The sequence below is a fragment of the Microcaecilia unicolor genome, chromosome 2 (assembly GCF_901765095.1).
Source record: "Microcaecilia unicolor chromosome 2, aMicUni1.1, whole genome shotgun sequence".
Classification (NCBI taxonomy): Eukaryota; Metazoa; Chordata; class Amphibia; order Gymnophiona; family Siphonopidae; genus Microcaecilia; species Microcaecilia unicolor.
Window position 1 is genome coordinate 157,012,100 of NC_044032.1, and position 19,188 is coordinate 157,031,287.

Consider the following 19,188-nt stretch of genomic DNA (forward strand, 5'->3'; position numbering starts at 1 on the left):
CAGCCAGTCAGGTTTTCAGGATACCCACAATGAATATTCCTGAGAGAGATTTCCATTCACTGCCTCCACTGTATGCAAATCTCTATCAGGTATATTTATTGTGGATATACTGAACACCTAACTAGCAGTGTGCCTCCTGGACCAGCTTTGGAAACCACTGATGTAAAACATGCTGCATAAAGGTAGCATTCCTGAGACCAGGAGCCAAGTGACAGTGCAGATTAGGGAGATGAGGCACTTCAGGATTGGACCAAACAGGACAACTTTTGATACAAGAATTGAAGCAGACACAGTTCTTATGCAAAAAAATTACCAATTTTATTCAGTGCTATATACAAATGTCAATGCTCCCCTCCCCCTCCCTGTGCTATATTCAAAGGTGAATCTATATTCCCTCCAACTTCTCTCTCCCTTTTCCTCTCCCCTCCTCCATGTTATGTATAAAGATGAATCTATTCTCCCCCAACTTCCTCCCCTGTGCTATATACAAAGGAATCTATATTCTCCCCATACCCCCTCCTGACTCCTCCCTCCCCACCTCCACCTCTACTCTCCCCAACTCCCTCCCCTGCTAAAAACAATATCCTGTATTAGGAACTACAGACTGATAGAAATGGGTCAATGCAGAAGTCACTATCTGGTGGCAGCATCTGCCATTGTATAAGATGGAGGCTGAGTCCCTTGCAGCTCTATGTCCCTGAGGCAACTGCAGAGGGAAGCATGAACCACAGAGTCCCCTTAAGGTAGGCTCCTCCCATGGCCATGATGGTCATTCTGTCCCTACCTTGCACCATTTCTGATGCTATGGAAATTTATTTCCATATTTTTACCACCAGCTTAGCGCAGGTCCCCTTTTCCTACAGCTTGGTAAAACCTGTAATATCGAAACAAGATGGGCGGCCATCTTTTGTTTCGATGACACAATTGGGGCCACCCAAATCTCCACATTTAGGTCGACCTTAGAGATGGTCGTCCCTAGAGATGGTCATCCCCGATTTTTGGCGATAATGGAACCCGAGGACGCCCATCTCAGAAATGACCAAATCCAAGCCCTTTGGTCGTGGGAGGAGCCAGCATTCATAGTGCATTGGTCCCTCTCACATGCCAGGACACCAACCGGGCACTCTAGGGAGCATTGCAGTGGACTTCAGAAAAAGCTCCCAGGTGCATAACTCCGTTACCTTGTGTGCTGAGCCCCTCAGCCCCCCCCCCAAAAAAAAACCACTCCCCACAACTGTACAGCACTACCATAGACCTTGGGGATGAAGGGGGGCACCTAGATGTAGGTACAGTGGGTTTGTAGTGGGTTTTGAAGGGCTCACATTTACCACCACAGGTTTAACAGGTAGGGGGGGTGGACCTGGGTCTGCCTACCTAAAGTGCACTGCAGTACCCACTAAAACTGCTCCAGGGACCTGCATACTGCTGTCATGGAGCTGGGTATGACATTTGAGGCTGGCATAGAGGCTGGGTGGGAGGGAGTTAGTGACCACTGGGGGAGTAGGGGGAGGTCATCCCCGATTCACTCCGGTGATCATCTGGTCATTTAGGGCACATTTTTGTGGCTTGGTCGTTAAAAAAAAGGACCAAGTAAAGTCGGCCAAGTGTTCGTCAGGGACAACCTTCTTTTTTCCATTATTGGCCGAGGACGCCCATATGTCAAGCACGCCCCAGTCCCGCCTTCACTATGCTTCCGACACGCCCCCGGGAATTTTGGTCGTCCCCGCGATGGAAAGCACTTGAGGGCGCCCAAAATCGGCTTTTGATTATACCAATTTGGGCGACCCTGGGAGAAGGACGCCTATCTGCCAATTTGTGTCGAAAGATGGGCGCCCTTCTCTTTCGAAAATCAGCCCAATAGTGACATCTTGCAGAACCATTTGATGAAATATTCCAATCGTTGAATCTAATGGTCTCAGAGGTAACCATGTGCTCTTATCCCATAAATTGGTAACTGACCTCCTGTCTGATGTTTTATCAGCAAGAAATACCCATAATTGAAGTTGTCTGATAAAATTTTCAAAATCTACTCTAAATTGGAAAGGATCATAATTCTGCTAAAACTGCATCCCGTTCATATGATGAAAGATTAATTACAACGAATCGTCATGTCTCCTGGCTCAGGTTGTCGATCCCCTCTGGTTTTGTGCTAATCTGCCTCTGGATTTCCAATTTACTTGATTTCTCTGTGGCTGCTGAAATGACCTGCCTCTTATTGCAGATGTTTCACCCTCAATTTTATTCTCTGTATATTCTTGTCCACTAGAGGAGTCAGATAAAAGGTGGAATCCCACTTTTTTTTTTTTTTGTTTTACCTGCTCTTTCCTGTTGGTCTTTAGGTTTTATTCAGTTATAAACGTATCCTCCTGTGTACTCAGGAAAGAACGCTGGATTTTTAATCTGCGTACTTTATAGCTGATGGGGCTTAATAGTTACAATGAATGGAACATGTTTTTTTTAAGTATGGGACTTTGGCCAGGTCTACAATAGTTCCAGTTCTTATTAGTCCCTTTACTAGTAAAGGAACAATGCTCTTTTGATATCTAGTTGGCTATTTTCAAGGTTTCTGTGTTTTTATAAGAATACATCTTGTTTTACACTGGAAATTGTTTGAGTCAGCATTTCAAATAAAAGCCGTGGCCATCTTGGATCTTTAGACTTTTATAGCTGAAGTTTCTGACATGTTTTTGCACCTCCTGATGCAGCTTGAAGAAGCAAAACAAGGCGTTCTTGTTAAGGGTGAAGGCAGACAAAAAAGCCTCGGTTCAAATATCTATTTAATCAGTCTTAAGCAGAAGACCAGTTGGCACCTGTCGGTTCTACATTTTTGATCAGTGCAATTAGAAGGACACTTTAAGGAAATTGAAGGATTTCTACTGGAGCTCTACGGTTTAACAAAAGACAAAGAGCTAGCTACACTTTTTTGCATTGGAGCTGAGATGATGGAGGTCATACATTCAGATAAGTGGTCTTTTTGAAAATTTGGAATTTTCAAGTAGAACAAGGCTAATCTTTGAAGAATGCATGGACTTTATTGATACTAGAGGGACTTTTTTTTAGATTTACTTAGGTATATGGGGTATTTACTATGAATTTTCTACATTTTTGCTTAATATATATCACAGAAAGGATTTTTTGGAAACAGCTGTTTTTCTCCCCGAGTAGGAGTTTTTTCTCACTGTATCATTGCATGGTGCGACCTCAACTTGAGTATTGCGTTCACTTCTGTTTGCCATCTCAAAAAAGATATAGCAGAATTAGAAAAGGTTCAAAGAACAGCGACCAAAATGATATAGGGGTTAGAACTCCTTTCATATGAGGAAAGGATAAAGAGGTTAGGGCTCTTCAGCTTGGAAAAGAGACAGATGAGGGGAGATATGATTGAGGTCTACGAACTCCTGAGTGGTGTAGAATGAGTAGAAGTGAATTGATTTTTTTACTTGTTCCAAAAGTACAAAGACTAGGGAACATCCAAGGAAGTTACTTGGATGGAAATACTTTTAAAACAAATAGGAGAAAATATTTTTTCACTCAATGAATAGTTAAGCTCTGGAACTCGCTGCCGGAGGATGTTGTAATGGCGGTTAGCGTACCTGGGTTTAAAAAAAGGTTTGGACAAGTTCCTGGAGGAAAAACCCATATTCTGCTATTGAGACAGACATGGGGACGCTACTGCTTGTCCTGGGATTGGTAACATGGAATGTTGCCACTATTTGGGTTTTTGCCAGGTACTTGTGACCTGGATTGGCCACTGTTAGAAGCAGGATACTGGGCTGGATGGACCATTGGTCTGACCCAGTATGGCTATTCTTATGTTCTTTTTCTGTGAGAAACCAATGATAATAAGGGTGCTCTCTAAGATATAGCGTATTCTAAAAATACAGTGAACATTATTGGGAGCTTTCAGGTTTCATTTGTTTAACTGGTTTATGTAGTACCCTGGTTTGTTTCCTATTCTTAGGAAATTGTAGGATATAGTTTTCAACAGCTTTCAGCAAAATATTAAATTGTGTATTTTTGGTTTTCATAGTTTATATCATTTGCATCATTTCCACTAAATTCAATAGATGAAGCATTCTAAAATCTAAATCCAAATCCATTCTGGTTTTGGCTATAACACTGTCTTTTCCATCCATGTTTTAAGAAAAGACATGAGCTGCAGAGGCAACAGTAACTGAAGGTTGATGGAGTGGAGGAAAAATACTCCAGTGCACCAAGACAGGGCCAAAGCTGCAAAATTAGAGGCATTAAAACTTGAAAAGATTTTTTAAAGGAGCAGGAAAGCAGGAACAAAGACATCAATACCCCAGGTTACTAAGGACCCTTTTACCAAACGATGGTAGGAACTGCATTGGTTTGGCACATGGTGATTTAGCCCTACCAATGGGCTCACCCAGGAGCCTGGCGGTAGTTCTGGGTCTCTCGCCTGCCATTTCCAGTGCTAGAAAATACATCACACTTATATTTTCTAGTGGCGGGGGTGTGCCTGGCGGTAAACGGGCAGCACCGCACACTGCCCAATTATCACCAGGTTACCACCAGAGCTCTCACCACCTCCTAAATAGGAGGTGATAAGGGCTCCAGCAGTAAATGTCCATGTTGCAATTTTTTAATTACCATACTGCCATTTACTGGCCCTTCAAAAAAATGGTCTTTTTACCAGCAGAGGTAACAGGTGGCCTCAACACAAGGCAATCTAGTGCATCAGTGCCACCACAGTCTGTAATGCAAACATGCAGATTCTGAATGTGGTAGCCAGATTCCCAGGGTCCACCCACAATTCCTATATCCTGCATCACTCCACCCTATAGTCTGCTATTGAGACAGATATGGGGAAGTCAGTGCTTGCCCCAGGATTGGTAGCATGGAATGTTGCTACTATTTGGGTTTCTGCCAGGTGCTTGTGACCTGAATTGACCACTGTTGGAAGCAGGATACTGGGCTAGATGGACCATTGGTCTGACCCAGTATGGCTATTCTTATGTTCTTATGTCTATAAACACACAGATAGCTGGGACACAGATTTTAGGGGGGTATGTTTTCAGTGGTCTGAAACGTATGGGTATATTTCCCATTTTACAATGGGAATACATGCATATTTGTAAAAAATTGGGTGCCAGCTTTTGAACCTGCTCCAAGGCACACACAAGTGCCAGCAACCTAATCCTTGAGGCTTCCAGTCTCCAGGAGGCAATTGAGTTAACTCCTGAATTTTCTACCACCACATCAAAATGCTGACAAAAGCATAATTTTGTTTCTAATTGGATCCTCTTGTAATTGAAGCTTTTTTTAATACTGTAAATGCATGTGTAAGTGCCAACAAGTATACAGTACATATATGCTCTAAAGTGGACGTCTACAATATGCAGACACAGCACTTATGTGTAAAGCCCCTGAGAGATGCTGTTCTTTTTCTGCATGTGTAAGTTTATAAAATGGATGCTCCAGCCATATGTGCTGACAAATACATGTGCTTGTCCTTACATGTAGTTTACAAAAAGCCCTGCATTCAGCAAAGCCTTTTGTAACATACCAGGGAAACTGTGAATATTCCAAGCTGCATATTCCAATTCCTATGTCCATGTTCTGTGCAAAATGGGGTTTCAGATTAGCATGATGTAGTGATATATCCAATTTATATTAGGTATTTTCTCCAGTTTTCTGAAATTCCTTAGTGGAATATGGACATTGAAAACTCCTCAATTGAAGGAGGTTCCAATTATGATGTATATTTGGGTGGTTTTTTAAATTATAATAGTCATCTTTTTCTCTGTTATGCAAATATCTGAGACTTCTTTTCTACCCCCATTTGCAAAACCGTAGAATGAACAGTAGCTGTAATTTGCCTGTATTCAGATAGCATAGTAGGTAACTAGGTCAATTGCAAGACTAAGATAAGTGTGAAGATAGATATAAGGCTTGGAAATCTTATTCTTTACTGTTGCCAAGCTGATAGATGAGACTGGAAAAAGAATGGGCCCTGTGGATAAGAATTAATTGAGGCTTTCTAATAAGACCTTTGCTGTAATTATAATGTCATTCTTGATAAATTATCTCTTTTATTTCTCATCTATAACCTATATGGCATTGCTCTGAGAGAAATAATGATGACCAAACGGACTGTTTTGTACATAATTTAGTCTTCACTAGTTATTCTGAGGAGCGATTCTATAGTTGAGTTGCCTCCATATAGGTGTCCCAAGGATGTGTAGTGAGAGCCTGTTCTATAATGGCACCCAGATTCTGTTCTAGAAAACTGGCATAACATATTATCCCATATGTTTTACATTTTTGCACCCACAGTAACATCAGGGAGAGGGATGCATATAAATTACAGCATTCTGTAATACATGTGTAAGTGGGAACCCCGCCCGCTGCCCTCCAATGCTTTGCCCATGGGTATGCCCCCCTTGCAGTTACACACTATGCTACTTGTGCACAGTGCATAGGCACCTGCTACCACTTATGTAAGTAAGTGTACAATTACCCATAAAGGGACAGATTCTATATTGGTGCCAAAAAATTAGCACTGAAAAAAAAACACACGTTAGTGTTGTTCTATAAACCTCACCTAATGTTAGATATCGTTTATAGAATATGCGTATCAGCCATCCCCATGACCAAAATTTAAGTGCAGCCATTTACCCAACAAAAACCTGGTGTCAATGACTGTGTCTTATTTAGGCACAGATCGGGCATATTCTGTAATATGAGCATAATTCAGGAATGCACATGACCACCCCATGCCCCTCTCATGGCCACAACCCCTTTTGTGATCCACACATTAGAATTTACATGCACCACTTTATAGAATATGCTTAGAAAGTTACATGTGTAAATCCTAATTAGTGCCGATAACTGCTTGTTATTGGCCAATTATTGGTCCTGATTAGCTTGTTAAACAATTAAGTTGCACATGCAAATCAGCCACGTGTGCAGATTTGTGCATTCAACTTTAGTTGCTGTTTATACAATCTGGGGGGAAAGTGCTAGGATTCTGTAAATCTAGGCACACAAGGCGTGCATAAATGAGGGCACCTAGTTACAGAATTGCCCCTCATATCTATCGATATGTGTATCTATATAAATAATGATAGCTATATGGGGGCACATCTGTATTCATTAGAAAAATGCAAATCATTTAATATTTGTATCATAAAATCCATTTTTCGGCAGTATACTGATAGGTGTTATATTTTATTCCAGTGCTCCAAGTGAAAGGTTGAGTCTGATCGTCCAATAACTCATTCTAATCTCAATCACTCTCAGTTCAGTTCAAGTGTTAGTTGGGAAGGAATAGATCTGGCTTTCCCTGCTTATACAAAGTGTCTTGCCTGTCTCTTCCCATCTTTTGTTCTATATTGGACTTTATTGGATAGAGTTTTATTATCAAAACATTCCCCTGTAGATATTCAGCCCATGGCAGTAAGCATTTTGTATATGCAGGCCACTGGAATTGAATATCCAAGGCTAATTCAAGATAAGGAAGCTGCCAGGCCTTATGCAGGCCCTGGCTGAATATCGACTGGGACCTGTTTAAGGTATCTTCTGCTCCTCTGAACCCCCCTCCTTCCCCAAGAGGAGGCAGTAAGTGCAGCTCCTCTACTAGCAGTCCAGTAGCACCAGTAGCATACCTGTCAAATGTAATGTGCCAGACTGGCACACTCCCTGGCCTCTACCACCCTGACACCATGATTAGCCAGTCAACCAGTGGCGTACCAAGGGGGGGGCGGAGGGGGCGGTCTGCCCCGGGTGCACGCCGCTGGGGGGTGCCGCGGCGCATGCCTGCTCTGAGTTCGCTGACTTCGCGCGTTCGCTGCAGCTCCCTCTGCCCTGGAACAGGTTACTTCCTTTTCCGGGTCAGAGGGAGCTGCAGCAAAGGTGCGAAGTCAGGGAACTCTGAGCAGGCGCGTGCTGCGGCACCCCCCAGCGGCGTGCACCCGGGGGGGGTCCGCACTGCATCGGGGGGTGGGTACTGCACACGGGGGGGGGGTCCGCGCTGCATCGGGGGGGGGGTGCTGCACCCGGGGGCAGGGCGCCGCCCCGGGTGTCCGCCCCCCTAGGAACGCCACTGCAGTCAACCCCCTTATAGTTCCTTCACTAACCAATACCCTGACACAAAAACCCTACCCAACATAGACCCAACCCCTCTGACACCTTCCGGATATCCCCTTCCTAATGCTATTCAATCTTCTCAAAACATGAAAACTCTTTTTGGACAGCTGGATAATCTGCTGCTCCATGCTAAGGTCTGAGTCCAAAATCACACCCAACATCCGTAGAGAAGATTTGACAGTAAAAATGTGATTTTTGGATAGTAAAACTTCTAGAAATTGGGCAACAAGAAGGAGGACCCAACCACATTAATTTAGTTTTTTCTAAATTCAGTTAAAAATGATGTGACTCCATCCAATTTTGAACAAGCAAAAAACGGTGGTGTAGAAGATCAGACACATCAGCCTGACACAGGAACAGGAAGAGTTATATCATCAGCATAAATATAAAAACTTATCCACTGATCCAAAAAGCTTTGTCCAAAGTATACATCCTAAGATTAAACTGAATGGGTGAAAGAGAGGACCCTTGCAGAATAACATGCCCTTGTAGAGTGCAGCTCGTGCATTTGTCTTATAAGTGCAACTACATTGTATAACCTCAAGTCTGGCAGCCGAAGGCCAGATTTTTCTTTGCTGTTTGTCAGTTTCACAAAACTTATTCAAACCCCCTTCCCCTTTCAAATAAAACTACCAATTTCACTCTGTATAAAGTCTCCTCCTTACATTTATGCCAAACTAGGATCTCAAAGGGATATAGTAGTTTTAGTAACATTACCATCTTCACAAGGAACCATCCTATCAAACAGTGCTTTATTCCCATTAATTTATCTACATCATGTTTCTGGTAGATATCCTTCTATATGCACTCAAATAAATGTTCAGGCAATTAAGTCCTCCCTCTGCCCAATACAACAGGAAATTCTTCAAACCCTGTGAAGTACATGGCTTCATAACTGGCAAAGCCTTAGATTTTGAAAAGTGTATGCATAGTCCCAAAAAAGGACCCATATTGTTGTATCAGTGCAATTAGCTTAGGCACATTTACTGCTGTATTGTCTATGAATAACATCAAATCATCTGAAAACAAGCTTATTTTTACATTCTTGGTCCTCTGCTATAATCCTCTGCACTTCCCATGATTATCTGATCTTAATTGCCAGTGGTTCCAGAGACAAGATAAATAGAAGGGGTGACAATGGGCACACTTGTCTCATTTCCCTTTTTAACTGAAATGTTTCTATGAGAGGTTGCACTGTGGGTATGTTATAAAATAGTTTTATCTCATCTAGGAAAGCCCCTATTACACCAAATTGCTGAACTACCCAAAATAAATTCTCACAAGTAACCTTATGAAAGGCCATTTCAATATCTTGGCTTGTCAGAATTCCATCTCCCTCTCTAGTAGCCCCCTCTTGCAGTGCTAACATCACCTTCACTATACTTGTTGAGGCATACCTCTGGGACAAAGTCTACTTAGTCTTTATTGATCAGGGATGGAATAACTCCACCAAGTCTCCAAGCTAAAATGGCCATCAAATCTTCATATCCTGATTTAGAAGGAAGATAGGTTAGTATGACACCACCAGGTCCAGGTCTTTTCCAGGTTTAGAAAGCATGACCGTATGCACATGGCTTTGACCTGGGGCTTGGGAACCCCCTTTTTGAATTTCTGAACACACTACAGCCAACCCCATCTTGGCCTGTTGTCTTGGCTAATTTTAGGCCTTTTATAGTTTACTGAATGTCACATAGAGGGGCATAATCGAACGAAAACGTCTATCTCCATGGGCGTTTATCTCTGAGAACGGGTCCGTGAAGGGGCGGGCCGAACCGTATTTTCGAAGAAATGGACGTTTTTGAGCTGGGCATTTGGTTTTTTTAGCGATAATGGAAACTAAAAATGCCCAGCTCAAAAACGTCCTAATCCGAGCCATTTGGTCGTGGGAGGGGCCACGATTCGTAGTACACTCACCCCCCTGATATGCCAGAACACCAACTGGGCACCCTAGGTCAGTGCGGTGGACTTCAGAAATAGCTCCCACATGCATAGCTCCCTTACCACGGGTGCTGAGCTCCCAACCCCCCTCCCCCAAAACCCACTACCCACAAATGTACAACACTACCATAGCTCTTAGGGATGAAGGGGGCACCTACATGTGGGTACAGTGGGTTTTGGAGGCCTCCCATTTACCAGCAGAAGTGTTACAGGTGGGGGGGATGGGCCTGGGTCCACCTGGCTGAAGTGCACTGCGGTACCCACTAAAAGTGCTCCAGGGACCTGCATACACGCAGGCCTCTAGGACTGGTTGCTGCTGTATAACATTGGCACACCAGTTGACACCTGAAGGCTAATCTCTCCGAAAACGTCCTTTATTGGAATAACCGTGTTTACTCACAGTTAACTGCAGATCAGAGGTTGTGCCCCACTGGCAACGAGTCTCCCTGGTACTGAGATGAGCAGTAGGTCAAAGCTGGCAGAATGCTGTACAATGCCCTAATTCAGCCACATTCAAGGGAAGAACTAAGTTGTCTAACGTGGCTAACACAGGAAAGGGAACTAAAACTGGCTTACAAAAATGGCCACTACCGCATGGACTACAACAGGAAACACAACAGGGCACACTCTGACCTAGTAGGCAGGGGGAAAAGCACCATGGGAGAAGAGCCTACCAACTACCAACATCTTGAGACTGTAACACAAGCTAATGAAATCACGGAGCCCAATACCCTACACCCACCACAATGCAATGCTGATGTGACCCTGTACTGCACCCGAGAGCCACATCTGACCCAGGGAAAGGCTGTGACAGGATCAAACACATTCTGCTGTCATGGAGGTGGGTACGGCATTTGAGGTTGGCATACAGGCTGGGAAAAAAGTTTTTAAAGTGGGGGTTTTTTGGTGGGAGGCGGTTAGTGACCACTGGGGGAGTCCGGGGAGGTCATCCCCGATTCCCTCCAGTGGTCATCTGGGCAGTTGGGGCACTTTTTTGGGACTTGTTCGTGAAAAAAAAGGGTCCAAAAAAGTGACCCAAAATCGTGGTAAAAACGCCTTTATTTTTTCGATTATCAGCTAAAGACACCCATCTCTCCTCGGCTGATATCCACGCCCAGTTCCGCCTCCACCACGCCTCCGACACGCCCCCGTCAACTTTATTCGTTCCCGCGATGGAGTGCAGTTGAAAACGCCCAAAATCGGCTTTCGATTATACCGATTTGGGCGCCTTTGCGAGACAAACGTCTATCTCCCGATTTAGGTCGCACTATAGGCGTTTTTCTCTTTCGAAAATAAGCTGGATACTGTGATAGGCATACAGAAAGCAACCAAACCACTCCCACAATAACCCATAGGCAAAAAGAAAAAAAGTAGGAAAGACCATAGTCATATGATCCAGGAGGTACAAATGAAACCTTTATTCCTAATAATAGGTTAGAGACTCAGTGGGTAAACAGTCACATAAACCCAGGCTCAGTGGGTAAACAGTTACATAGACCCAACACAGGCCGTGTTTTTGTGAAAAGCCTTCCTCAGGGGTCCTCATGACATAAGCAAACAAAAAGAGACAATAAATATATAAATATAAAATGTCTATAAATATGAAATTATGTGAAAATATAGAAGTGACCAAAGCCTCAAAGAAAAATAAAAAATATATGTCTACTATATATATATATATATATATATATATATATATATATATATATATATATATATATATATATATATAAAATAGGAAATTGAAACAAAGAAGAGAAGTGAAAAACTACAAAGACAAGGACAAAAGATGGAAAGAAATCCATACATAAAAACATACCTCTGCTTAAAAGAGCTGAAGCTAATAAAATTGGAGAGTAATCACAACAGTGTAAACCCAGATGTAAAAAAGAACAGAAACAACTAATGGATTGCATAAAAATGGTTATAATATGCTGAAAATAGAAAGAACAGTGTCCACATTATAGTAAATGAATGATCCAATCAGCTACCGAAGTAAGATAGGACCCACGACAAAAAGAAGTGAAACCAAGATCTAAAAAATGTGCATGACCCATAATGTTATCAAACATGTCAGTTAACTGCTGCAGAAAAGACTAACCATTGAAATCAAATTGAAGCAGAAGCTAATAGGACCTTAAAAACAAAAGATTGCCATGTCAGTGAGCACAAGGCAAACATCAACTATATGACCAATATAAAACGCATGCGGACATAACAACATTATCAGAAAAGCCGCCTACTAAAATTTGTCCTAGAGGGCACTTGGTAATTGAGAGCCTTTTAGTAGTCAATTCTCCTTAGGCCTTCCATCTCCTTTCTGCTACTTTTTCCAGAAGTATTAAAATTGAGACTATATTATTGCTTAGAACTAGAATATAAACTCTAAACATTAGAATATTTTAAGGGGATTGAATTAAGATGGCACTCTGATGAGGGACAGTTTGAAGCCACAAAGTTGTTTATACTCACTGAAGATTAGGGCATCAACATTAGTTTTGCACTGATTGTTCCATTTCTGCTATTTCAATTATAAATGTGTTAATGTGCACATGCTCCCACAGTCCCTGCCTCTTCTTAAAATGTCTGGAATGTTCACTTAACAAGTCCATGTCTGATGTGAACTCTGGAGACAGACATGCAAAGTGTTTGATTTACTATGCAAGAATCTTTTCAAGGTAAGCATGAGTACTGGTAGAGAATGCTTGTTAACAAAAAGTCACTGGGAAATGTGCATTCTGAAGAATTGAACTTGTATTTAAAATCAACATATATGTAGTCAGTTACAGGGAGCCTGTGCTGAACATGACACTCTGAACATCAGATTAAAATTGACTTTTTATATAGATTTCCTGAATAGAAGTAGATAAAGAGAAAATAATGAAGTCAAATGAAGCTTGATGATGTCCCCGAAGTGCCGATGATGGATTGCTTCAGAAATATTGACAGATAATTTTGAATGATTTTACTCAGGGTAATTTAATAGTAAAATGGGGGCTGAAAATTATTCTTTTCCCTGGGATGGGGGAGGAGTAAAAGTACCCCTGCTGATTTACAGTTCAGGAACTTTTATTGCATGTCAAAAAGGGGTGGGTCTGGGGAGGGGGTGATGGGAAAATGTAACCGACAACACATGGAGATTTAATTTTAAAACTCCCATGTATGGTTTAAGCCATGAACAATATCCATTCAGATTGGCAAGCCCTGCACAGAGTTTCACAATTGCCTACAATACACTTATGAATGCACTTCCCTAAAATCCAAACAGCTAGGAGAATGATTGAATGTAGGGATGCACTGGGTGACTTTTGCCGTCTGATAGTTTGTGGAAACAGAGATGCATTGATCCGTTTGCTGGTGACTGGAAGATCTACGGGGCTCTCAGAGCAACATCTAACACATGGCTGGGCAAATTCAGTTACCTTCAAGTATCCACAGCTGCTACTTTGTATAATGAATTCCTCAGTGAGAATGTCTATATTGCAATGCATGATCACTCAGAAGATGACATCCAGTCATGTGAAATGCAACCAGTGGGGAGAAAAAACATACAGCTGATGCCAGAAATAAAGTATATATCAAAGAGGACATGGGAGAAGCCATCTTTATTTGTGTGGGTCCTTATTTTCTTTTGTGCCTTCCAGGCCTCCCTGCGGGTGGAATATTCAAGGAATGTGACTTAAGAGAATGAAAAATGTGTATGAAGAAGTGGGTTTTTTCCATGATGAAAATTCAGGCATACATCGGACAGTTTACTCAAGTAGTATGTTTTTTAAAATTATTTTCATATTTGTTTACCTTCTCTCCTTTATAAATACTTAAAGATACATTCTGAGCGGGTTTGTAGTAGTTAGTAAATTTAAAATGGCAAATACAAGCTGATGCCAGGGATGAGCAAATGATGCCATAACTTGTTACTTCCCATTAGTATAGCTAATGGGCCTGGACATGCTGAGAAACTCAGACATTAGAAAAGAATATGTAAGAAAGATGTGCTTATTCAGCAGGACAAGTTGGTATGGCTTACTATTAAATTCCATAGAGGATAAGCTGTGAGTGTATTCCTGTGCCATTAAGGAGACATTCAAGAATATATGTAAAATTAGGGACAGAAGAAGGATTTTTTTTTCCATCTTTCTTTCCATTACAAAATTGAATCTTATCTGAATTTATGTAACTGCCCTGGGTTGAAGAAGGAGAGGTACTAGATATTATTCAAAAACATTACCTACTTCCTATGTACTAGATTAGGAAGGTTATTAGATTTTTATCTTTAATAGACAAAGGGGCCATTTTACTAAACTGTATTAGGTACTAACGTAGGGAAAATGGCCTAATGAGGGATGTGCTACAGAGCGGCGTACCAAAGGCGGGGTGGTGGGGGCGGTCCGCCCCGGGTGCACGCCGCTGGAGGGGTGCAGAGAGCAGCCGCACACCTGTCAGCTCTGCTGGTTCCCTGCTCCCTCTGCACCGGAACAGGTTACTTCCTGTTCTGGGGCAGAGGGAGCAGGGAGCCAGCAGAGCCAAGAGCCGCACAGCTGCTCTGAGCAGCCAAGAATGCACCCGGGGGGGGGGGGGAGTGCGCATCGGCGATCCGCCCCGGGTGGCAGCCGACCTCGGATTGTCACTGGTGCTACAGTGTTCCACATTAGTTTTGCCTTCTGTAAGAATGCAGTATTTAGGAGTCCATTTAATAAGGTGCACTTAAAAATGGCCTGGGCTAGTGTAGGCGCATGTTTTGGACGAACACAGATCTATTTTTCAGCGCACCTACAAAAAAGGCTTTTTTGCCAAAAATGGACGCAGCAAAATAAAAATTGGCACACATCCATTTTGGGTTGGAGACCTTACCACCACCCAGTCACTTAACCGGGTGGTAATCATCAACATGCGTACAATGCCGATTATCGCCTGGTTAGCATCACGCGCCAAAAAAATAAAATATATCTTCTGGTGCATGTAGCAGGCGCATGTAAAAAAATGAAATCACCACCCAGGCCACATCACTGCAATATAATCTCAACCACTTATTGAGACCGGAGCTCTGCCTGCCTCTTGGGTCCTGTATGTGGAACAGGGAGCATTTCTGAAAATGCAACCCTAGAGGATATGGATTTCATCTTCCTACCTAAAAGCCTAAATTTGGCTTCCAGAACCTCCCTCATTTTCCTATGTCATTGGTACCCACATATACCAAGACAGCAGGCACCTCTAAAATCCTATCTTGATCCTTTAAAGAAGCCAGCAGCTGTCTGGTGCTATAGTTGGAAATCTAGGAAGCTCATCCTCCTTTCCACTACATCCTTTCTCAGCCTAATGCAATTCAAGAGATTATGCTATGGGAATCTGACCAGCAGCTGCTTAATTTGTAATAGACACATAGAGGGACATAATCGAAAGGGATGCCCAAGTTTTGCTGAGGACGTCCTCGCAAAACGTCCCGGTGGAGGGGTGGGGAAACCCGTATTATCAAAACAAGGTGGACGTCCATCTTTTGTTTCAATAATATGGTCGAGGACGCCCAAATCTAGAAATTTAGGTCGTCCTTAGAGATGGTTGTCCCTAGACTTGGTCGTTTCTGATTTTCGGCGATAATGGAAACCAAGGACACCCATCTCTAGGGACGACCTAAATTTCTAGATGCAAGCCCCTTGGTTGTGGGAGGAGCCAGCATTCGTAGTGCACTGGTCTCATATGATGTCTCATATGATGTCTTGTGGCGCAAACCCCATACAGTACCATTTTTGTCACTTATCTCTGAACCACTTTTTACACCCCTAGCAAGATGTGGCCTCAAAAACTGAATACAATACTCCAAGTGGGGCCTCACCAATGACTTATACAGGGGCATTAACACCTCCAATCTTCTGCTAGTTATACCCCTCTCTATGCAGCCTAGCATCCTTACGGCCATGGACACCACCATGTTGCATTGTTTTGTCACCTTGAGATCCTCAGACACCATCACCCCAAGGTCCCTCTCCTAAGCTGTGCCGTACTGGGACAGATCAAAGGTACATCAAGCATGGTAGCTTATTTCCAACCTAGTCAATCCAGGTCACAATACCTGGCAATATATCAAAAGAGTAAAACCGATTTTATGCTGCTTATCCTAGAAAAAAGCAGCAGATTTTCCCAAGCCCATCTTAGTAATGGCTTATGGACTTTTCTTATAAGAAATTATTCAAACCTTTTTTACACCCTGCTAAGCTAAATGTTTCTACCACATTCTCTGGTAATGAATTCCATAGTTTAATTACACATTGAATGAGGAAACATTTTCTCTGATTTGTTCTAAATTTACTACTTAGTAGCTTCATTGCCTGCCCCCTAGTCCTTGTATTTCTGGAAAGAGTTGTCCAGCATCTCTCCCTCACTCCCTTATGCCCCTGGATCCAATATCTCCCTCTTTCTCCCTTCCCCTCTTTCCCCATGTCCAACATCTCTCCCTCTCTCCCATTGACTACCATTTCTCTTTCCCTCCCCAGGTCTAACATCTCTTCCCCCCCCCCCCCTCATGCAGCATTTCCCCTTCCCTCCCCTTCATCATCATGTCCAGCATTTCTCCCTCACTTATGCCTCTCCCCCATGCAGTATCTGTTCCTCCTCTCCATCCCCATGTCCAACAATTATCCCTCTCTCTATTCCTCCCCCAACATGCATATCTTTCCTTCCCTCCCCTCTACACCCATGTCCAACAATTCTCTCTCTATCATTCCTCCCTCCCTCCCTCCTATTGTGCAGCACTTCTCTGGCAGATCCCTGGTCTGGATCTTCCCTGCCCTAACAAGTATCTCTCTTCAAAGGGCTACTGGCAGTGGCACTGGCAGAAATTCTCACATGTAGCCTGTGGCTGAACCAGAAGCCTCCCTCCTGCTGTGTTCCACCCAGGTGAAACAGGAAGTTGCGGCACAGGGGGCAGGATGTGGCAGAGGAGAGGCTTCCAGGCAGGCGTGTAGCCAGACAGCAGAGTTTGGGTGGGCCTAGTCAAAAGGTGGGTGGGCACCAAGTGCTCTCCTCCACCCCCCCCCCCCCCAATGCAATGAGGCCAGTATCAGCAGCTTAGGAAGCTTAGACTGCTGAAGTGGAGAGCAGTGTTTTCAGCACCATCATGGGGAGGTCTTCAGCTGGCGGAGCTTGGGATCCCCACTAGCTAGCACTAAATATGTGCTGCTGTTGGGTGGGCCTGAGCCCTAAGTGGATGGGCCCCGGCCCACCAGTGGCTACGCCACTACTTCCAGGTCAGCCACAGGCAACATGTGGGAATTACTGCCACTGCCGATGACCCTTTGAAGAGAGGTACTTCTTAAGGGAGGGAGGGAAGGAGATGCAGGACTACGGGATCCTCTATAATAGTGGAGCCTGGGTGGGCCCAGGCCCACTCGGGCCCACCCGTGGCTATACCTCTGTTCACCGTGTAGAATATTCATTGATCAGTATTATGATAAATAAATCATTATAAATAAATAAATTCTAATTAAGCTCGCTTTGCCGTCCTTAGGCAGACACTATACGTATGCTTCTCTTGAGAAACTGTTTCCACGAGCAGTTACTACTTAGGACAAAACCAGAATGTCAGTTCTTTAGATGTAATCTTACTGGAAAGATATAATCTTACTGGAACTCTAACAGGAGTTGTAGCTAATGTGGATGACAGCTAAAGTTGTGTAATGCAGGTCAGGGTAAATGCTTATTTGTAACAGTGCCAAGTTCAATTCCCTTGGATATTCAGAAGCTACTGAGTAAATTTCTGCAGTAGTCACTTGAATAATAACAAGACAGCATATAGCTCCATGGATAGCTCTGAATCATGATGATTGCATAGCAAATTAGAATTCATTTGATCAAAAGTAAAAGTAGGCATGCAGCCAACTGAAAATGCCTCCTACCAGTTTGGTAGGGGGGTAGAAAATGTAAATGTGACTTCTTAGATGAGAAAGAAGATAAAACAGATAACTATTAGTCATAAAGTTAAAAAGTCATTTTTAATGTATAGGGCCAAAGTTTGTAGAAATACTTTTGGGTTTATTCATGTAGCTTATAAGAGCTATTTCACTGCATTTAAATTTCATGCCATGTGGAGAATGTAGTTACTTTTTAACCAAATCAATGCCACTTTCTAAAACGCAGACCCTGTTGTATACTTTAAATGAAGCATGCTCATTTCTCTTTTCTTAATGACTCCACTCTCTTTCTTTAAAACTATATAAAATCAAGCCCAATAACTCTGGTGGAACAACAGAATAACTAGACTTAAGAAAAGTAGCAAAAACACATGTGCTTCCTACACATGTCAAGGAGGATGAGGGAAGTGAAGAGTGTTAAAGAATAAGTTTATATTAACTTACTCAACAGCAAGTTGCAACAAGAATTTGAAATAGGTCTTTATTTACTACACAGAGCTTCTTATGGCCTGAGACAGAAAGTGCATAACATCTCTTTAATAAAGGATAAATAAGGCAAGAAACTGAACACAAGGTAATCAAAACATAATTTCTGAACCTCTAAACCAGTGGCATAACCACAGGTGGGCCTGGGCCCACCCACTTTGGGCTCAGGCCCACCCAAAATTCTGGCACCCTTATGGCTGGTGGGGATCCCCAAGCCCCACCAGCTGAAGATGTCCTCCGGCAGCTAGGAAAGGTGATTTCCCTACTTGCTACAGCCAGCAGCGCTTTGCGCCTGTTGCCACCGTACCGCCCTTCCTCCTGCATGTGCAGTTTTTTGCAGGGGTGGGGTGGGGATGGAGGGATTATGGACCCATCAAGTTAGGGCTCAGGCCCACCCAAAGTACTATGTCTAGCTATGTTACTGCTCTAAACAATATATTCACTGTGCTGGTACTTGCATTTTCTTCAAAGGTCACACTGTTATTGACAATTACTTTGCCTGTGCATGGAATCAGGACTGTCTGTCCCTTTCTATCTTCACTGTACCTGATTAGAATCTCTTCCACTGCTCTATTCTGCAGTTTCCATTCTTGGATGTAAACATATGCTTTACATTCAAGTATTTCAATGTATCCCACACTAGGTAGTTCTTCATGCCAGAGTTCATATAGGGCTTCAGTTAGGGATGAGCGTTCATTTGAAATGACTTGGGAAATATCAGTTTCCCATGTTGTATTTAACGTAA